Source organism: Abramis brama (assembly GCF_963993115.1).
Source record: "Abramis brama genome assembly, chromosome: 5".
Classification (NCBI taxonomy): Eukaryota; Metazoa; Chordata; class Actinopteri; order Cypriniformes; family Leuciscidae; genus Abramis; species Abramis brama.
Window position 1 is genome coordinate 46,502,730 of NC_139967.1, and position 23,264 is coordinate 46,525,993.

Consider the following 23,264-nt stretch of genomic DNA (forward strand, 5'->3'; position numbering starts at 1 on the left):
TAACAGGATTAGATCCCGGCTTCATAAGCGGAGCTGATACGGGAAGTCCAGCGCAGCGCGATAGTGCACTTTCTGAGATATATATTTTTTCTCGTGATTCGTGAGATTGTCGTTTTTTGTCGCTTTTAGGTTTAAAAAACAGTTTTAGGTTTTTTTGTGGCATTTCCAAGCCACTTAAGACCCAATGTTGTAAAGCAGTTTTTTTTTTTTAGGCTATCATAATTTTTTTATGAAGATCATACAATCATGACCATGCCGATTACAGTATATGTCACTCAGGCTTCACTAACGTGATTGGTACCATAGACTATAGGCTAGACCATAGACTGCCATCAAGGCCTCAATGAAGGGGATTATGTGAACAGAAAGGGGATTCACAATGTAAATGTGCAGCCCAGTTACTATTGTGATTCTTAATATTCCAGATTAGTAATATTATATCAAATAAAAAAAAGGCAGTTGACTAAAATCTTCCATATCACAAATGTGAAAGCAAAATGGCCAGGATCTGTGCATGACTTAAGAATTTTCAGAGATTCACATTTATGGACATTATTTGAAAGTGGTAAGAAAAGTTCCACAATTAAATATCAAGCTCACTGTATTACATACACTTATGCTGATCCTAACAGAACTGCATTTGTTCATAGGTGATTATGACATGTTCCTGCCTGCAGACAGGTGTTTTATGACCCCATTCCCTGACCCAAACCAGTTACAATGCAGCTCTAGCCAGGACAAGGGCACACAATGAAATGAACTTTGGCTAACTAAAGGGAAGATTTCAGTGTCTGAAAAGTCTGAGGGTTGCACACCTGACAGGGCCTGTGACATTGTTGCATGTGCCATATTACACAACATTGGCAAAAAAACCAAAACACTTTTCATTAAATGTTTAATAAAAGACAAATATGCTTAGTTCCTTGAGTTTTATTTCAATTGTTCTTTGTAAAGAAAAGCCAGTGGTCAAGTGCCTGCAACAAGAGATATTAGACACATGCCTCATGCAACAAATAAAAAGGAAAAGTTGTCTATACACTGCCCACCTGTAGGCCTGTGTCTCCTCTGTCTGTGCTGACTCTTCTGTAGGCCTTTCTGTAGATGTGGAATCCTGCAACTTATATTGCAGCCATAAAGCATACAAGTATAAATTAAGTTATTTATGCACTTGCAGGTAGGCTAGTTCCTCCATATGACAGTTATCTGAGAGGGTTTATTCACTGTCCAGTGCAATGGAAACAAATGGACATTACAAAGTCTTATACTTTCTTTCCTTTGGAAAGTTAGAAAATGTCCACTTACTGCACATATTTTAGCCACCACTTTCTTGTGAACAGATACAAGTGTTGGTGTATTATGTAAAAGTGCACAAAAGAGGAAAACACAATGTCATTACAATGAACTACACTGGGGAAAAATGTGATCAATAACTCATGGCAAAATATTTTTACATTAACATAAGTTTATCAGTTTTCACTTTCACAAGTCAAAGCAATTCATCATTACTCAAGATTTAACAGCTGAAATGACTATACGGCCTTAATTTAATGCAGCAAAAAATATTTTACAGTGTAGGCTACTAAGATCTTTTCTATTTTTTTCTCAGCCTTTTTCTTGGTTGCTTTTATAAACAGACAACCATTTATTTAATAGTGCCTTTTATAAAAGAGACTATAATATTTTTGTATTTCACTTTTATTTGTTCCCATGTTCTAGTGTGGTGACTGACATTACAATGCACAAAGTAATTAAGCAATTGTTAAAATACAAAAATATAGGCTAATAAGTGATAAAAACATCTAACATGGCCACTTCTAACGGATTTAAATTGTCTGCTACTTTTTGCCAGCCCTCTCTCCTGGCTTTTGCTGACTTTGAGGTGTTCCCTGGCGTTTTGATTAAACATTAAAATGCCGAATAAACTTTGACTATTAGTTCTTGCTCTGCTGAGGAGAAAAACTGAGCTTTGGCCACGCTGAGCAGCCAATAGCAGCGTTGCTGATCAATGTTTCTACTATCGATACATATCCCCTTTTAACCAGCGCATGAACGCGCAATTATCTCAGATAACTCAATCCAGCGATACTAATCATATCCGGCAAGTGTGTTCGAAGAACCGAGTTAGCCAGATCATGATTCGCACGATGATATCATCTTGGATGTGTTATTTGATCTCGGATGTAATAAGCAACGTACGAAGAACGGGCCCCAGATGGTCCTTTATTACAAAAACAACATAAACTGAAGGAAGATTTTTTATTTATTTTTTAAATGACAAAAACATTCATACATCCAACGCTGTTGACGAAGATATGACGGTGTTGATGAAAAACTGACGGTGTTGATGGAAAACGATACTGGTTACTCACGTAACCTCGGTTCTCTCTAGAAGAGGGAACGAGTATTTGCGTAAGTTTAGCTTACGCTACGGGAAAAGTCATCTTTTCTCGAGATACTGAAGCCAAAAATTATCCTTAATTTTCATATATTGTCCACGCAGTGCAGCAGGCAGCTAGCAGAGCTAGAGCGAGCAATACTGCGCGCTCATTGGCTGCCGCGCGGCAACTGCTTTAGCCTACCGGTGAGCCCGGCGTGACGTCACGCCCAATGAGGGCACGCCCGCCAGAATGGGCGGCGTCAGAGCATATATAAGGAAGGCTCGGAGGCTAAAACTCTGGTTTCTGTCGAATGAAGCGACATGAGCTCGCGGCGCGAGCACGGCAGGGAACGCAAATACTCGTTCCCTCTTCTAGAGAGAACCGAGGTTACGTGAGTAACCAGTATCGTTCTCTTACGAGAGGTTCTCTCGTATTTGCGTAAGTTTAGCTTACGCTACGGGAACCCCATTGTCAACGCCGTGCGCGCCTTGCATCCACATATAAACCCCCGGGAGACCCGGGGGGTCTAAAAGTGGAAGAACAGGTGGCCAGCAGAGCGGGCCAACACGTGTCCATAAGCACTCATAGGGAAAAGGATAGAACGGCGAGGCCGGTCTATATATCACTGACATACCCTGAGGTGCAGCTCGACCAGGAGAGCTAAATCGAGTAGCTAGCCTGCGCACACATAAGCAGGACATAGACCCGACTAGACTGACAGAAGTTTAGCCTGCAGGGCGGGAACTTCCAGGTTATAGAACCTGACAAATGTAGAGGGGGAGGCCCAGCCCGCCGCCATACAAATGTCCTGAATGGAAATCCCGCTGGACCACGCCCACGAAGAGGCCATGCCTCTGGTGGAATGAGCCCGTATGCCCAAAGGGCACTGCAGGTCTTTGGACGCATAAGCTGCGGCAATAGCGTCCACTATCCATCTGGATAGTGTCTGTTTCGAGGCGGCGAGACCTTTGGCGCGCCCACCAAACGAAACAAAGAGCTGCTCCGAGCGCCGAAAAGCGGCGGAGCGCGTGACGTAACACCTTAGAGCCCTGACAGGGCAAAGGAGGCTACTGTCATCCCCACTGCCGGGCGGCAGAGCTGAGAGGGAAATAACTTGAGCTCTAAACGGGGTACCCAACACTTTGGGGACATAACCGTGTCTTGGTTTGAGAATGACCAAAGAGTCATTAGGTCCAAACTCAAGACACGCCGCGCTAACTGATAGCGCGTGCAAGTCGCCCACGCGTTTTACTGAAGCCAGAGCTAACAGAAAAACGGTTTTAAACGTCAGGTATCTCAACTCCGTAGAGCCCAGGGGTTCGAAGGGATAAGCTTTTAGGGCCTCTAGGACCAAAGACAGATCCCATATAGGTACCAGAGGTGGCCGTGGAGGGTTCAACCTCCTAGCCCCTCGGAGGAAGCGGGTAATGAGTTCATTCCTTCCCAATGTGCGGCCGTGCGCCAACGCGGCGATCGCCGCAACATTGAGCGTGGAGGGGGACCTGCCCGCGTCCAAAAGCTCCTGAAGGAAGTTCAAAACCTGTGGAACCCCACAGGATTGAGAATTCAAACTCTTCTCCGCGCACCATTTGTTAAACACAGACCATTTAGACGCATAGAGCCGCCTCGTAGAGGGAGCTCTGGACTGCGCGATCGTGTTAACTACCCCTTCTGGCAAATCAACGAATATCCGTTGATCACCCACGCATGCAGAGACCAGTGCTCTGGATGGGGATGCAGAATTGAGCCTCGGGCTTGAGAGAGAAGGTCTCTCCTCACTGGAATCGGCCACGGGGCTGTTCCTGACAGCGCCGTCAGCTCTGGGAACCAAAACTGGTTTTCCCAGCGCGGGGCTATGAGGAGCACCGCGCAGCGCGTTTCCCTGATCTTCGCTAACACCTGAGGCAGCATAGAGATCGGGGGAAAAGCGTACAATGGGACGTTGGGCCAGATTTGGGCCAGCGCGTCCTCACTTTTTGAGAAGAACCTTTGGCACTGAGCGTTCTCGCTCGTGGCGAAAAGGTCGACTTCTGCTTTGCCGAAGCGACGCCACAGCGTCTGGACTGTTTGGCTGTGTAAAGCCCATTCCCCGGGGGGAACATTGTCCCTGGACAGCCTGTCCGGTTCGTCGTTTAGGCGACCGGGCACGTGCGCTGCTCTCAGAGAGCGCAGTGAGTCCTGAGCCCAAACCAGAAGGCGCTCTACCAGAGCGCGCAAGGTTCTGGATTTGATTCCGCCCTGACGGTTCACATAGGACACCACTGACATGTTGTCCGTGCGGACTAGCACATGGTGCCCGTGCAGGTAAGGGAGAAAGTGCTTCAACGCTTTCTCGACCGCCAACATCTCCAGACAGTTTATGTGAAGGATTTTCTCTTCTGGTCCGACCAGCGGCCGTAGACCGGTCTGCCCTCGTGAAGCGCTCCCCAACCTGAGTTGGACGCGTCTGTCGAGATCACTTTGCGGTGTGAAATCACCCCCATCGTAACTCCTATTTGGTACCATTCGGCTGCTAGCCAGGGCTGCAGGGCTGAAACACAGCCCTGAGTCACTCTGACCCGAACGCGGCCTGAAGCCCACGCTCTGCGGGGCACTTTCGAATTCAGCCAGCATTGTAGCGGGCGCATCCGCAGTAAACCCAGCTGCAGAACTGCTGCAGCTGAAGCCATATGGCCCAACATCCTTTGGAAGGTTTTCAGGGGGAAATACCTGTCTTTTTGAAAAGACGCGGCGAGGTGTCGAACACAGCGCGCGCGCTGTGTTGACAGCCTGGCTGTCATGGCCACCGAGTCCAGTTCTATTCCCAGAAAGGAGATCGACTGGCTGGGAATCAGAGAGCTCTTGGACCAGTTCACCGAAAGACCCAGGCTTTCTAAGTGACTGAGAAGCACCATCCCGTGGGAAGCGAGCGCTTCCGCCGATTGCGCCAGAATGAGCCAATCGTCCAGATAGTTCAGAATTCGCATCCCTTGTGATCTCAGGGGAGCGAGAGCCGCATCCATGCACTTCGTAAAGGTACGGGGTGCCAGAGACAGGCCGAACGGAAGGATGGTGTATTGATATACCTGGCCGTCGAAGGCGAATCTCAAGAATGGCCTGTGACGGGGTATAATCTGAATCTGAAAGTATGCGTCTTTCAGATCGAGAGAAATAAACCAGTCCCTCGGGCGAATTTGCGCGAGGATTTGTCTGGTCGTGAGCATTTTGAACGGTCGTCTCATGAGAACTTTGTTCAAATATCTCAGATCTAATATAGGTCTGAGCGCTCCGTCCTTCTTGGGAACGAGGCAATAACGGCTGTAAAAGCCTGCCTCGGTCAAAGAAGGGTGAACTCTCTCTATGGCCCCTTTTTGCAATAGTTTCGCTATTTCTGTATGAAGCAGATGGGCAGCTTCTGAGCTCACCACTGTCTCGACGCGCGTTCGAAACCGCGGCGGACGGCGAATGAACTGTAGCAAATAGCCCCGTATTACTGTATTCAGTACCCATTTCGACACACCCGGGATAGCTTTCCATGCATCTGCACTCATAGCTAGGGGTCGAATGGCCTCTGGGTCCCGCCCGCTGCTCTGCGCGGGGTACAGGGCCCGAAGCGGCAAAAGCGCGCGCGCGCTGTCGGTGCTGGGAAACGGGGGCTCGCTGATAGCGACAACCGGCTGAGCAGTGCTCACAGACACGGTCTCTGGAGACTGAGAACGCGCTGTAATGGGCAGCCCGAGGCGCGAACGCGGGGCGGGCATGAGAGTGTTTACAGGAGAGTGTGAGCGCCGAGGAGCGGGCACGGAACTCTTTATTAAAACACGGCCGGTGGCAAGGGGCTTTATGTGATCTATACCCTGAATGTGTGAAACAGAGCGGGCAGTGTGTGGGAGTGAGCACTGGACAGTGGGCACATTTCTTACACTTAACACTCGAGCGGCAAGCGCGCGCTTTATGCGAGTGTGCTCTGTGGGATACACAGGGGAGATCGTGCTTGTGTGTAGACATGAACACTTGGGAGTGGGCATATTTACTACACTCATAACACCGTCGGCGAGAGCCGGGTGACCAGACATTATGCTCATTTTGCGATTTATCTGGTTCGCCGTAAAAACGGCGTTTGGGGGCAGGCGAGAGAGTTTTGAAACTGGCTCGTTGGCTGCGGAGAACACTACTGCAGTAGCCTTTACTAAGGGGACTGGCAGAGGAAGGCAGATGAGTTTGGACGGCGGTCCGGCCTCGGCGGGACTCAACCGTCTTTTCCTCCCGGCGCGTGCTAGGAGGTCTTCGCAGGCTCAGGTTTCAGCGAAATCCTAGGCCGGGGCCCCCGCGGGGGAGGCGGCCTGTGCTGGCTGGTTGAACGCGACCTGGGGCGGCCACGCTGACGCTGCTGCGAAGGCGGAGGTCGAGACGAGCACTGTGTAGAGCTGCGTGCAGGAGGCTGTTTAGACTGAGAGCGGCCTGCAGCAGAGCTCGAGCGGCGAGGCAGAAAAAGATTCATGGCCTGCGAGGCCTTCTGCACCTCCGAAAATCTGTCGACGAGGCCGCTCACAGCAGGGCCGAAGAGGCCGGTGGGGGAGAGCGGGGCGTTGAGGAAAACGGACCGCTCAGATTCTCCCATGTCAGCGAGCGCAAGCCAGAGGTGGCGCTCTGTGACGGTGAGCGAGGCCATGGATCGACCGATAGCCTGTGCTGCAACCTTCGTGGCGCGAAGGGAGAGGTCCGTCGCGCTGCGCAGGTCCGTAAAAGCGGTCTGATCCGAGCCCTTCTCGTCCAGCTGGCGGAGGAGGTCGGCTTGGAGGATCTGAAGCACCGCCATAGTGTGCAGGGCTGAAGCGGCTTGACCGGCGGCAGAGAAAGCGTGGCCGACAAAGGCGGAAGTGGTCCTGCAGGCTTTAGACGGGAGGGCAGACTTTGAGCGCCATCTCGCGGATGGGGGGCAAAGGTGCGCTGCGACCGCCTGTTCAACCGGAGGGATGTGATTATATCCCTTCGCCTCGGCTCCATCCACGTGTGAAAGCGGCGACGAAGCTGGAGAGCGGAGTCTGGCTGAAACTGGAGCGTCCCACGACTTAGAGAGCTCCGCGTGGAGCTCAGGCTGGAAAGGCGCTGGTCTGGACGCTGGCGAGTGGCTGCGGCTGGGTAGGAAGAACCCGTCGAGCCTGTTCGGTGCGGGCACCGCAGGCTGGGACCATTCGAGGCCCAGGTTCTCAACGGCCAAAGTGAGGAGGCGGAGAAGCTCGGCGTCCACACTGGCGTGGGTCCTACCAGACTCGCGTGTAGAGGAAGGGGCGGAGCGGTGAGAACCGGTCCACCCTTCACTGTCTGATGCCAGGAGAGAGCAGCTGTCCAGAAGAGCGTCGTCCTCCGCTTCATCCCCTGAGGCGACAGCACCGAGGGCGAGAGCCGGCGGCTGCGCGTCGGGAAGCGGAGGCGGAGAGGGAGAGAGCGAGGCTCGCGGGAGGAGTTCCGGCGAAAGCCTGACTCGCGTCTCGGGCTCCGGTGGTCTCTGGGAGCGGCGCTTCTTCTTCCGCGGCACAGAGACTGGAGCGGGGTCAGCGTTGAACAAGGCGAGTCGAGCCCGCAGGGTCGACATCGGCAGTTCTTTGCAGTATTCACAGCCGCCCGAAGCAATGGCAACGCCATTGGGAAAAAAAAGTGTTCATGTGACTCAACTTACCCCAGGCTAGGGGTAAGTTGATCCCAGTCAGTGGGTAAATTGAGCCATCTGGGGGTAAATTGACCATCCTATCTTTCACTTTTTTATGCAAGCATAATAATAAAAAACTTGCCTCTTTAAAATAATAATTTAATAACACACTTACCTTTCTAAACAATGTTAACCCTCTGGGGTCTGAGGTGTTTTTGGGGCCCTTGGGATGTTTTGAAAATGCCCTGACATTTGTGCTTTTTTCAGATGCTTATACTGGTAAAGGTGTAAATGCACTATTTAGCAAAAAACAGGGCTACCATAATATGTGAGCAACATGTATGTACATGTTTGTATTTTTGAGAGAATAATGTTTATGCGTGGTTATTAAAAAAATAAAATAAAATCTTCTCCCCAAATGTGTCACTAATATAAAGCACAATACAAATAATTTAAAGAGAAGGCTTATATTGACCTTTTAAGATTTAGCTTACATCTACCTTGTAAATATATGTTTTACTATTTTATTAAAAAGATTACAATTACAACAACAGTTACAATTTCAACAATATTTCAGGTGTACTCTTTCTTTGTAAAAAATAAATTATAGGCCTACATTTTACTATATATATTCATTTATTTGAATATAGCCTACATTGGAACAAATACTATAGTAACATCTTAGTTGATGACTTTATTTTGACAAAAAAAATAAAATACTGTGCGTATATATCGTTTTTATTAAATATTAGGGCATATAAATGTTAATTGCAGTTTAATATGTTGATTATACAAAGACATTTTATTTCAACACATTTCAGTCGATTTTCTCCATTTCAAAAAGGTTGAACCACTGGTTCAATTTACCCCACATCATCTGGCTCACTTTGCCCCATAGTCACCATTTTGGTAAAAACGGCCTAGCTTAGCAATTCAGGATAACCTTTAGCTTAATGATTCACATGGTTTTAAATGTTGATAAATCACCAACATGTACCATACACAACTTTAGACCTAGATCAATTTGCTTTGACAAAATGGCTAATATACCTGAAATGCAGAAAATTTACTTTAACAAGCAAAAAAAAGTTTTTGTGGAAAAGATAACTTCCCTCTTGTCCCATGTGCTTCTCCTCTTCACAGCAATATATAAATGATGGAGTCCTTCAAAATGTATGGTCCCATGAAACCAAATGTGCATAGTTTCCTAGAAACAGGGGATGGGTCAACTTACCCACTGGCTCATTTTACCCCACTCTCCCCTATTTTAATAATTGCATAATTACTTTGTGCATTGTAATGTCAGTCACCACACTAGAACATGGGAACAAATAAAAGTGAAGTGCAAAAATATTCTACATAATGGTGATTTTTAGTTATATTATAGTCTCTTTTATAAAAGGCACTGTTAAATAAATGGTGTTCTGTTTATAAAAGCAACCAAGAAAAAGGCTGAGAAAAAAATAGAAAAGATCTTAGTAGCCTACACTGTAAAATAATTTTTGCTGCATTAAATTAAGGCCGTATAGTCATTTCAGCTGTTAAATCTTGAGTAATGATGAATTGCTTTGACTTGTGAAAGTGAAAACTGATAAACTTATGTTAATGTAAAAATATTTTGCCATGAGTTATTGATCACATTTTTTCTGAGTCTAGTTCAGAAACATTGTGTTTTCCTCTTTTGTGCACTTTTACATAATACACCAACACTTGTATCTGTTCCCAAGGAAGTGGTGGCTGAAATATGTGCAGTAAGTGGACATTTTCTAACTTTCCAAAGGAAAGAAAGTATAAGACTTTGTAATGTCCATTTGTTTCCATTGCACTGGACAGTGAATAAACCCTCTCAGATAACTGTCATATGGAGGAACTAGCCTACCTGCAAGTGCATAAATAACTTAATTTATACTTGTATGCTTTATGGCTGCAATATAAGTTGCAGGATTCCTACAGAAAGGCCTACAGAAGAGTCAGCACAGACAGAGGAGACACAGGCCTACAGGTGGGCAGTGTATAGACAACTTTTCCTTTTTATTTGTTGCATGAGGCATGTGTCTAATATCTCTTGTTGCAGGCACTTGACCACTGGCTTTTCTTTACAAAGAACATTTGAAATAAAACTCAAGGAACTAAGCATATTTGTCTTTTATTAAACATTTAATGAAAAGTGTTTTTTTTTTGGCAATGTTGTGTAATATGGCACATGCAACAATGTCACAGGCCCTGTCAGGTGTGCAACCCTCAGACTTTTCAGACACTGAAATCTTCCCTTTAGTTTGCCAAAGTTCATTTCTTTGTGTGCCCTTGTCCTGGCTAGAGCTGCATTGTAACTGGTTTGGGTCAGGGAATGGGGTCATAAAACACCTGTCTGCAGGCAGGAACATGTCAATAATCACCTATGAAAAAATGCAGTTCTGTTAGGATCAGCATAAGTGTATGTAATACAGTGAGCTTGATGTTTAATTGTGGAACTTTTCTTACCACTTTCAAATAATGTGCATAAATGTGAATCTCTGAAAATTCTTAAGTCATGCACAGATCCTGGCCATTTTGCTTTCACATTTGTGATATGGAAGATTTTAGTCAACTGCCTTTTTTTATTTCATATTACTAATCTGGAATATTAAGAATCACAATAGTAACTGGGCTGCACATTTACATTGTGAATCCCCTTTCTGTTCACATAATCCCCTTCATTGAGGCCTTGATGGCAGTCTATGGTCTAGCCCAGGGGTTTTCAAAGTGGGGGCCGCGGCCCCCTGGGGGGCCGCCAGGGGGCGCCAGGGGGGCCGCAGCAAGTTGAAAAAAAAAGCGGAAAAAAAAGTTAAAAAAACGTTAAAAAATAAATATTTGCTAATATGAGTATTGTTATGAAATAACATTATAATAATTTGTTGCATAGCCTATCTGAACATTATACTTTTAATGCTAATCTTTTAGAGATGAACTGATTGATCGGCTTGTGACAAGCTGATTTTCACGTGATTTTCAGTCTGACATATGCCGATTCAAATGCACTCGGGCGCCGCATGAATAACATCGCGCAACATCAGCATCACACATGCACACAGAACGCACATGTAGGAAACCTTGTGAATTACGGCCGTTTCAGACCGCGAGCAGAAGTAAGCAGCACGGTTTTTTTTCCGGCGTGCATGTTCAGTGAGTGCATTCACACCGCGAGCAGGAGCAGCGCGTGAGCGTCAAGCAGGAGTGTCGCATGAGCAGTAGTGAAGTGGAGGGTTTCGGCGCTGAGTCTATTTTTGCTGCGCTGCTCACACTCAATTAAAGTCAAGTATATTTGTATAGCGCTTTTCACAATACAGATTGTATCAAAGCAGCTTCACAGTATTAAATCAAAATAACACAACAAGGTTTGTTTCTAGTGGAAAAAAACGTCCACGTTTGGTAAGGCTGATCAATAGTATTATTGATTGATTAAATTAAATTAAATATCCCCACTTTTATTATATAGCACACTTTTAATGGACAAAATAAATATGATTTCACACAAAAAGTACCTAAACTGCACATAATTTGCATGTATAGTGAGTTTTAACAAGTACTGGAGTAGGTTATGTCAGAAAAGAAAATGAAGACAAAAATATTTATAGAAAATGTATCCATTTAAACTTGTTTTTATTAATCAGTTTGGGTAAAAGTGGTGTTTTACGATAGATAGATAGATAGATAGATAGATAGATAGATAGATAGATAGATGGATAATAAATATTTGTGTGTGCTGTAAAGTGGTTAGAAAAAATTAAATCAGAATCGGCTAAAATCTGTATCGGCAGGTCAAACTCAATAAATAAAAAAAATCGGAATCTGCCTTGAAAATTTTAATCTCTATAATCTTTCTGATTGGCTGGTATCAAACACCATCACATAATCTGATGTTCACCTAGATGTTTTATTTATTTATTTCTACATGTGCCGTAGTATTGTCGATGGGTTCAATAACACATCCTGCAAAAGGGGGGCCTTGGCCAGAACCTAGTGGTATTTGGGGGGCCTTGGCATGGAAAAGTTTGGGAACCCCTGGGTTAGCCTACCACAGAAACGTAAGTGGTTAGTTGATTGTTGTGGTGACTCGTGACACTCACGAACAGCACTGAACACGCACTTTTGCCGGTACAACTTGAATATTATTATTATCATAAACTTTTCATTAACTTCGGTAGGCTGTAGGCTACAACAAGGGAATTGTAATTGGCTGCTTTTTCTGCAGAGAGCCGATCTCTGTTGATGTGTCTTAACTTTTTTATCGATCGTTTGTTAGTAAAAGGTGAGAGACCTTGCGAGATTTTTGCCAAAGAGCCAGGTGTGGCCTGCCATCTTCTAACCACATACATACTGGGAACTAGGGCTGCTCGATTATGGAAAAAATCATAATCACGATTATTTTGGTCAGTAATGAAATCACGATTATGTAACACGATTATTTCACATGACTTTGTTGCATTTATTAAAAAGACACGGTAACACTTTACAATAATGTTAATTAGTTAACAGTTAATGTATTAACTAACATGAACTAACAATGAGAAATACATTTGTTACAGTATTTATTAATCTTTTTTATTGTTAGTTAATAAAAATACAGCTGTTCATTGTTTGTTCATGTTAGTTTACAGTGCATTAACTAATGTTAACAAATACAACTTTTCATTTTAATAACGTATTAGTAAATGGTGAAATTAATATTAACTAAGATTAGTAAATGCTGTAGAAGTATTGTTCATTATTAGTTAATCTTAACAAAGGTAGTTAACTAATGCTAATTAATGAACCTTATTGTAAAGTGTTACCAAAGACACCTTTCAACAATTCTTAAAAAAATCGAAATTTGAACATTTATTGTACTTTTTGAACTATTAAAATAAATAATATATAACAGATAATACTTCAATGAGTATTTTAATAATTCCCGCAGGTCTACCACTTATAATGCGGGAAATTCCCCCGCAAACATTGATTCACTTTAGCATGTAGATTGTATGAGTAGCCTAAACAGACTAAACTCCACACAGACTATAAAATCAAATCAATCATTTTAAAACTTTCTCCAAGACGCAGTTTCACAAACCGCGTGAGTGTTCAGCGGTGCCGCGTCTTCTCTCTCTCTCTGTCTCTCAAAATGCGCTGGACAAGGCAAGCGTCGAAACTACACATTCGCGTTTAGGAGTCGGGACATGATGAAATTGTCACTTGTACAATCAGACCAGCATTGCATCGTAACTAAAGTTGATCATTTTCACTTCTTTTTAAGTTTTATCAGTTTAAACATTCAAGCTGAGAGAGTTTATGGCATCGGGAGGGGCGGAAGTGCGCGCACGCGTCATTCAGAACACAAGACAAAATAAGAGCGTTCTTTCAAAACAGAACATGGCAAAATAATCGTTTTTACTCGATTATACTATTTTGGTGATCGTTGGGAGCGAAATTCAATTAATTGCACAGCCCTACTGGGAACTATATTCTCAGAAGGCGAAGCACTGCTACTTGGGTGGAGTGATTTACTCCAACTCTGATCGAACTCTGCTCCTCACCACGGGGCTTCTCAGGCGCTGCGAGCAAATCACTACACCTAAGTAGCAGTGCTTCTTGTTTGAGTGATTTGTGATGTGAATTGCAGCACCTAAAGTTAAACAACGACAACAAAAAAGTCCTGCATTTTACCTGAAACCAGGATACCGTAATTTCCGGACTATAAGCCGCAACTTTTTTCCCACGCTTTGAACCTCGCGGCTTAAACAATGACGCGGCTAATTTATGGGTTTTTTCCCGCTTTCACAAGCTTCATGCCGCCAAAAAACTGAGCAAAAAAACACATTCTGTGATATGCTCAGTTTTTTGGTGGCATGAAGCTTTTATTAGACCAATGAAATTGCCGAACGGGTTAAGGTCAAACAACTTTTTAGTTTACTGTTTAGATTAAATCGAACGCGCTCAAACTTCCCATCATTCTGATTACGGTAGTCATTTTGTCACCCTCATCATGGCAAAGACACGGAGAAATGCATATGATGCAGCTTTCAAGTTGAAGGCGATTGATCTGGCTGTTGGAAAAGGAAATAGAGCTGCTGCACGGGAGCTTGGTCTTAATGAGTCGATGATACAACGTTGGAAACAGCAGCGTGAGGAATTGAAGAAAAAGACAACTAAAGCTTTCAGAGGGAAGAAAAGCAGATGGCCTGAACTAGAAAATGAGCTCGAAGACTGGGTCAACACACAGAGAGCAGACGGCCGAGGTGTTTCAACTATGCAGATCCGACTGAAAGCCAAAACAATCGCCACCGCAATGAAGTTTGAGGATTTTAGAGGTGGACCATCGTGGTGTCTCAGATTTATGAGACGTAAAGGCCTGTCCATCAGGGTACGGACGAGTCTGTGTCAGCAGCTCCCTCCCGACTACGAGGAAAAAGTTTCAAACTTCCGCAAATTCACTGATGCAAAGATAGCGGAGCATTCCATTGGCCCGCACGACATCATAAATATGGATGAGGTTCCTCTGACGTTTGACCTGCCTCTCACTCGGACTGTCAACAGGAAAGGCGAATCATCCGTCATGCTGAAAACAACTGGGCATGAAAAAACACACTTCACTGGGTTCTGAGCTGCACGGCATCGGGAGAAAAGCTTCCACCGATGGTGATTTTTAAATGCACGACGATGCCAAAAGAAAAATTCTAGAGAGGAATTGTTGTGAAAGTCAACAAGAAAGGATGGATGACAGAAAGCCTAATGCATGAATGGCATACGGAGTGTTACGGCAAGCGACCAGGAGAATTCTTTCACAGGAACAAGGCATTGCTCGTTTTGGACAGCATGAGGGCCCACATAACAGATTCGGTGAAAGAAGCCATCAAGAGGACAAACTCAATTCCAGCTGTGATTCCTGGGGGCACAACAAAGTATTTGCAGCCACTCGACATCAGTGTAAATCGTGCATTTAAGGTGGCGCTCCGTGTTCAGTGGGAGGCTTGGATGACAAGTGGGGAGAAATCCTTCACTAAAACGGGCCGCATGCGAAGAGCAACTTATGGTCAAGTCTGCCAGTGGGTCCTGACAGCGTGGAGCATTGTCAAAAAATCCACTATCATCAACGGGTTTCGAAAGGCTGGACTGCTGCGTGTTGAAGAGAGCAGCATGAGCTCAGCGGGAAATTTGCGTCCGGATGAAAGTGACGAGAGCGACAATGAAAACGATCCAATATCGGATGAAGCAATTCTGAGGCTATTCAACTCAGACACCGAAGGAGATGACTTCAGTGGTTTCAGTGCACAGGAGGAGGAAGATAGTGACCAATGACTTTCTTGGTAGGCTACTGTTTACCGCTAATTTTTAACTTTTGTTACAAGCCGTGTTTCGTTAAAGCCCATTTATTTTTGTTACAAGCCGTGTTTCGTTACAGCCTGTGTAAAGTTCAATTGTTTCAATCTGTACCGGTAGGCACCTGCGGCTTATAGACATGTGCGGCTTATTTATGTTCAAAATAATAATTTTTTAAAAATTCAGTGGGTGCGGCTTATATTCAGGTGCGCTCAATAGTCCAGAGATTACGGTACATGCTTTCATTAAAGTCTTGTGGTTGAATCACAGGCTTGTACACAGTTTTGTTTTTAACTGGTCTGGATAGAAGGTTTGACCTTAAATCAGAATGAAGAGGGTTAAAAATCAAACACACTGATATTGATTAAGGCTGAACGATTAATCGCACTTTCCATGTAATCGCACTTAAATCGAGATGGCTTAGCGCAATTTTAAAATCGCAAAGGCTGCGATCATTTTTTATGCGCAGTTTGATCATTGATGTACGGCTCTGTAAACGCTGCTCCATCTGAAAGCACTGTGAGTTTGAGTCACTTATAACGTGCATTTGAAAAAACAACACGCGTCAAACATCTTTCCAAAACATGAGAAGCATTTATGAACCTCGTCCAACAGCAGACAACATTTAATAACATGCATTTACTCCAAACTCACTTCATAACAGCTGACGACAGCTGAGCTCCTCCTTCTGTGAGATGATGTGCCTTCTTACACAGAATAAGGCAGTCGTGTATTTATAAGTCATGTTTAATCAAAGCGTTTCAATCTTCTGTTTATTCAGCTACAGCGATAGGGATTTCCTGGAATGATGCGCATTATTGTACTTCTGCGGCGGGGCATATTTAGCGTGTTTGCAAGAGAGCGCCCTCTGGCGTTCAGATGGAGCAGTATTTACTGCCAATCAGCTGCACTCCACTGACAAGCTGCCAGGCACGGATTAACGCACGGGCCTACTGGGCACTTGCCCAGGGCCCTGTCAAATTTACTGTGTCTATTCTTTTCAAATAACTATTTTAATTAAATTTAATTTTCAGTAAAATTGTGTTAAATAATGAGGAATAATGTGATTATTTTTTTGCAGTTGCAAAAAAAAAACCTAGGCATTTTAATTGTTTAATAATAAAATATATATATTTCTAAATCAGTGTCGGCTGCAAACATATCTATATCTCCGCTGTAAAGTGGATGCACCTTTAGAGAGAAATGCACCTTTCATATCATATCAGCCTAATCAGCCGGTATTTGCTTTCAATTCGATTTTTTTCGATTAAAAGTGGACATTTCAAGCTTTATATAGAAATATTCATCATGTCTGTGAGGCTATACACTGTGTTTCAGTTCATTTTTTGAGACGCGCTCCAGTTCACGCCACGGAGACCATGAAAGCGCGCCCTGTTTGTTTTCTTTTATTTTACAAAAGCACAACGTTTTCTTGTTATTGTGAGTTTACAAAAATAAAAGTAGCTACTTGCGACTGATGCATTATTCTTATCTGTATATGACCAGAAGTATTTCAAGTTGTTTCCACTGTTGATAGGAAAATGCAAGTGTTCGCGCCGACGCCTGCAATGCAGTGCGCGCTGCACACTCCGCACAAACACTTTGGATATGCATTTGGAGCTTTGGAGCTGCCATGCCAGACGGATAAGTCCTTTTCATGTTTAAAGGTGAACTAAGTAACTTTTTTATCTTAACCGAACAGCTTCGGAATGGTTATATGACTGTTTTCGGGTTGAATGGTGGTCTTCTCGCACCCCTCGAGCGCCTGTGAGACGAAAAACCACCCTTGCAACTTTGGGCCGCCGGCCGCGATATTTTTTTTCCCAGGATGGTAGGGGAAGACTCATGAATATTCATTAGGGAAGTCATCCCTGATTGGTCTGATGACCTACCCCTAACCCCACCCCTAAACCTACCCGTCACTGGGGGTCTTATGACCTCCATAACCCCGCCCCTAAACCTACCCATCACTGGGGTTAAGACCAATCAGGGATGACTTCCCTAATGAATATTCTTGAGTCTTCCCCTACCATCCTGGGAAAAAAAATATTGCCCGCCGGCCGCAGCATCAGGAAGTATCGCGTGATATCAGGTCTCGCGATGTAACAAACTGCTTTACGGCACTGCACACATATACTATCTAAACATTTATATGCTAGCCTTCTGTGTATTATACATACCTCAGTGGACATGGCTCCGTGCGTTCGCCGGCTTCTTTGAAAACAAATGCACATGACCAGCGGGAGAAGATGGGACGAGCCAATGAGTTTTGACGACAGTGTTGTCAAATATCTATTCCGAAGCTATAGGGGGAGCTCTATAGAAAAACCCGCGAGCAAAAAGCGAGAAAACAGCGAAGAAGTCGGCAAAGCTGCATAATGCAGCTTTAACAAATCAAATCATGCATTTTCTACCTACCGCAAGTAAGCGCTGCACCAGTTTGAAAAAGGTAAAAGCATAACGAGTGTAACGAGAGAGGGGCCCCACTAAGGGGGATGCAGAGATGTTGCTGCGTCTTTATATTAACATTTCTGATTGTTTAAATGATCAGCCCCCTTAAAATGCCTGGCTTGCCTGCCCTATTGCGTGCCTGTGCATACAGGTGCAACACTGTTGCCCAAAAAATTGGTGAAGGGGGCCTTTGAGACATCTGTGCCCAGGGCACATCATCACCATAATCCGTCCCTGCAAGCTGCACATAAAATAATTGCAAATCGCGTGCGGTTTTGTTGCGATTAATCGTTCAGCCCTAATATTGATGTAATTGTGTCATTAACTGAGTAACAGACCAACAGCTTTACAGTGAGTGAATGTATTAACAATACAATACATAGAGCTTTACACAAGAGCACAATGATAATCATTAATAGTGACTGAAACTAGCAAGATTGTAACTTATATAATTTTCGACCCATCTCGACACTACCTTTTATTACAAAAGCATTGGAGAAAACGGTTCTTAATCAACTCCAGTCTTTTCTTAGCTCAAATCAAATTCTTGAAACTTTCCAGTCTGGTTTTAAGCCTCTGCACAGCACCGAGTCTGCTTTATTAAGGGTTTCTAATGATATACTATTAGCAACTGACGCTGGTGACTCAGTGATCCTAATACTGTTAGACTTAACCTCGGCTTTTGATACAGTTGATCATAAAACTCTTTTATCCCGATTAGAATATTTTGTGGGCATCCAGGGAACTGTCCTCAGTTGGTTTAAATCATATCTAACGTATCTTAAATCATATCTTTCTCTGTTAAACTGGGTAATTCTTCTTCCTCGCCTGCTCAACTCTCCTGTGGAGTGCCGCAGGGGTCTATTCTCGCACCCATTCTTTTTTCCCTCTATTTACTTCCTCTGGGCTCCATTTTCAGAAAGCATTGTGTATCATTTCACTGCTAAGCAGATGATACACAAATTTATTTGCCTCTGAAACGCAACAAAGATACTGCTCTGAAATCTCTTTTTGCATGCCTAGAAGAAGTAAAAATGTGGTTCTCTCAAAATTTCTTATTTCTGAATGAATCCAAAACCGAGGTTATAGTCTTTGGCCCCCATGACAACTTCAATAGCAGTAACATTGATCTGGATCACCTCTCTCCAACTTCATCTTGCATTAAAAACTTAGGTGTTTTCTGGGATCAGAACCTCAAATTTGAAAAACAAATTAATGCGGTGATTAGTTCTTGTTTTTTCCAGCTACGTCTTCTCTCTAAGATCAAATCCTCTCTTTCTGAGAAAACCTTAGAGATTGCTGTCCATGCACTCATTACATCGCGGTTGGATTATTGCAACTCCCTCTACTATGGCATACCCAAACACTCTATTGCTCGTCTCCAATTAGTACAGAATGCTGCTGCGAAGTTCCGAAGTTAAAATCACTGCATTGGCTACCTGTGCATTTTAGAATTGAATTTAAAATTCTTCTCTTTGTTTTTAAATCCGTAAATAATCTGGCACCGAGCTATTTGTCCGAGCTTCTCTGTCCACATAATCCCACACGAAACCTGAGGTCTGGTGATCAGAAACTTTTGCCTGTCCCCAGATCACGGTTAAAGAATAGAGGAGACAGAGCCTTTGCGATTGCTGGCCCCAGGCTGTGGAACAGCCTTCCATTTTACATCAGAGCGGCTCAATCTCCAACTGTTTTTAAATCCTCTCTTAAAACCTACTTTTTTTCTTTAGCTTTTAATTCATTGTGAGCTTTTGTCATGAATGTGTGGTTATGTCCTTGTTCTGTATCTTGTGTATTGTTCAGCACTTTGGTCAGCCCTGTTTGCTGTTTTTAAATGTGCTATATAAATAAATGCAAACTTGAAACTTGAACTCATTAAACTGCTGTATATTAATAACAATTTCATAAAAATCAAATACAATAAGCACATCTTTTATAGAAATGATATACCTGAGATCAGACTGTTTGTCTCCACTCTTAAAGTTCTGTGGCGGATCCATAGAGCGGTTACTCTTCATAGACACACAGCTGGACTCTGGGTTTGAGCTCTTCTGCTGGACTGAACTGGTTTCAAAACTAAGTAAAATATAAAGAATACAGACTTATAAAAGACCACATAAATGATCTGTACTTTTGCTTTAATGTCTGTAACTGTTTTGCACTGTGTTTCAAACTTTGATTACAATTATTTTGATAAATTAACTCACTGGTTTGCAAATGTTAAGCATGATTCAACAATTATACCAAAGCGACTGAGAAAACTGGTAATATTAGGAATTAGGAATTCAAAACAAACCAATTGAAATCAACTATAGAATTATAGAATGATTCAACTCAGGTGAACATCAACCACGATCACATGACTCTTTTCTAAACAACCTTCATAATTTAGCTGAACATATCTGGAGTGTGGGAGAAAAAGGATCATGACATGTGACTGCGTTAACTCGAGCTCATTGGGTCTTTACACACACAAACAAGTCGACCGTTGGACTTAGAATTTTATGAAAAATAACTGACACCGAGAAACACTGATTGAACAAGTTCAGGTGAAAAAGAAAACAAACCCCGACCCACATCGACACACACTGATCCGATAAAAAAATAAAATAAATTATTTTAAAAAAACTGTTTGTTGGCGTTTGTGTGAATTGGCCTATGTATGTTTACACATAAGCTAAACTTCTGAAGAATCAAAACATCACGAAACACAAAGGAAACATTGAAGTGAAAGAAACCCTTTATTAAAGGTTTCATATCAAACAATCACGTAAAATGTCCTCCAGAGATTCATATTAATATGAGAAAGTCACACATGAACTCACCTTGATCAAACTTTTACAAGATAGGCCTACATCAAATCCTCTTTAAAATCATAAAACTACACGTAAATTCCTTTATAATGATTGATAAACACTTTGATGCTCTGTTTTTTCCGTGTCGTATTTCGCATTTTGACCGGCTTAAAATGGCGACATGAAAACTTACTTTCACTTTCTATGTGTGACGAGAGAGAGACGCGCGTTCACGAGAGCACCACGATGCACGCGCGTGAGAGCAGACGTTGTTGAACGCGCGTTGGAGATTAATATTTAAGTTGTAAATTATGTGTTTTTTTCTTTCCCAAACAAAGCACCCGCGTCTTTTCAGTTTGTTTTTATCTGTGTTACTTTATTATTATTTTTTATATTCAGTTGATTTTTTTCTCTCTCTCTTCTATTTAGTTTGTTAATTTATACTTTCTTTAACTAGTTTTTGTTTGTTCATCAGTTTTTCTTCATTATTTGTTTTGTTTATTATTTTGTTGTCTTTCACTCTTGTCTGTCAATTTTTTTTTATTTGTTCATCCTTGCCTTCATTTGTTCAGTTTTGTCTTTCATTTATCTTTCTGCAGTTCCTGATAATAAATCATAAAGAGGACTTTGTTTGATCACATCTGAAATATGTTTATCATCATCCAATCATGTTTAAAATTACATTTAGTAATTTAGCAGATGATTTTTTTCAAAGCGATCTACAAATGTGGAACAATGCAATGTGACAAACCTGAAAGAATCAGATCAATTCAAGCCATACTGTAAAAAATACAGTATTGTAAACTTTTTAACAGTTTAATGGTTGGTATTAACCACTTTTAATTTAATAACTGAAATGGTCAAAAGTCATTAAGAGGAAAGGACAGAAATGACTTAGAAATATTAAATAATGAATAACTCCTGATGTTGTAAAGTGATCTCTTCTGTTCCCTATCGATACGGTTCACTCGTACTGCGTCACTAGAAGCAATGGGAAAACTCCTGTTTCCTCTGATTACTGAAGCCTTATAGAATCATGCAGTGAAGCAGTGATTTCTCCAGCACTTTCAACACTTTCATTTATATAGCGCTTTTAACAACATAGATTGTTTCAAAGCATCTTTACAGAGATTATAGGAAATTACAGTAACAGAGATTGTTTTGGCTTTACAGCAACTCTAGAATAAAGTTATTGTCCAGTTAGTTTTGATTGATTCACTTCCGTTGCAAAGATCATTAGTTATTAACTGCATCACAGACAACATCTTGGTGAGACCTCTCCATGTCTCAGATCATTTCCTCATTACTTTCAGTCTACATCTCTCTACCCCTGCACCACCAACCCCCCCACCAGTCACTTTCAGGCGAAACCTACGCTCACTTTCTCCCTCCCATCTTTCCTCTGCCGTGTCATCTTCTCTTCCCCCACCCTCACAATTCTCATCTCTGGATGTGAATACCGCAACGGATACCTTATGCTCCACTCTAACCTCTTCTCTAGACACTATCTGCCCTCTCTCCTCCAGGCCAGCACGCGCTACTCCCTCTAACCCCTGGTTGTCTGAGGTTCTTCGTGAACACCGGACCGAACTCAGGGCAGCGGAGAGGAAATGGCGCAAATCAAAAGACACATCTGACCTGAGTATGTATAAATCTCTCCTCTCTTCCTTTTCTGTGGATGTTCCTGCTGCAAAATCTTCCCACTTCCACAACAAGATCAACAGCTCCTCTAACACACGATCACTCTTCAAGACATTCAACTCTCTCCTCTGTCCACCTCCACCACCACCCACCTCCTCTTTAACTGCTGACGACTTTGCGAACTTCTTCACCCACAAAACAACAACTATCAGCAGTCAGTTCTCAGCTCCACACACACAGGAACCCAGACTGACCCCTTCCACAGTCAATAACCCTCTGTCCTCCTTTTCTCCGCTAACCAAGGAAGAAGTATCTACACTTCTCCTCTCCAGTCACCCTACCACCTGCCCTCTTGACCCCATCCCCTCACACCTTCTACAAACCATCTCTCCCACACTTCTCCCAGCACTCACACACATCATCAACTCATCCCTCCATACTGGCACTTTCCCTACAGCATTCAAGCAGGCTCGGGTAACTCCACTGCTTAAAAAACCAATGCTAAACACATCATTTGTAGAGAATTACAGACCTATCTCTCTCCTACCATTCATTGCGAAAACACTTGAAAGAGCTGTTTTCAACCAAGTAACATCCTTCTTGTCTCTAAACAACCAGCTGGATGTCAACCAATCTGGCTTCAAGAAAGGGCATTCAACTGAGACTGCACTACTGTCAGTCACAGAAGCTCTACGGATCGCAAAAGCTGCTTCCAAATCTTCAGTCCTCATTCTCCTGGATCTGTCTGCTGCCTTCGACACTGTGAATCATCAGATCCTTCTGTCCAGCCTCTCATCTCTGGGCATCACAGGTACTCCTCTCCACTGGTTTAAGTCCTATCTCACAGGTAGGTCCTTCAGGGTCACATGGAGAGGCGAGGTATCCAGAGCACATCAACTGACCACAGGGGTTCCCCAGGGTTCAGTTCTTGGTCCCCTCCTCTTCTCCATCTACACCACATCACTGGGACACATCATACAAGCACATGGCTTCTCCTACCACTGCTATGTTGATGACACACAGCTCTTCCTCTCA

The 23,264-nt window shown here is 43.4% G+C and overlaps 2 protein-coding genes across 9 annotated transcripts in view; one reads left to right on the forward strand and one right to left on the reverse strand.

The window, feature by feature from the left end:
* The window catches only part of LOC311083998 (potassium/sodium hyperpolarization-activated cyclic nucleotide-gated channel 1-like), a 39,529-nt gene extending 18,731 nt beyond the window's left edge, over positions 1–20,798 (reverse strand). For all 7 annotated transcript variants that reach the window (XM_084115792.1, XM_084115791.1, XM_084115790.1 and 4 more), the window contains exons 1-2: positions 20,619–20,798; positions 19,744–19,869 (exon numbers count right to left, since the gene is read on the reverse strand). The gene's annotated coding sequence lies outside the window, so the exon portion shown is untranslated. The remainder of the gene's footprint in view (positions 1–19,743; positions 19,870–20,618) is intronic.
* The window catches only part of LOC311083995 (protein NLRC3-like), a 441,701-nt gene that overhangs the window by 233,445 nt on the left and 184,992 nt on the right, over positions 1–23,264 (forward strand). The window lies entirely within an intron of this gene.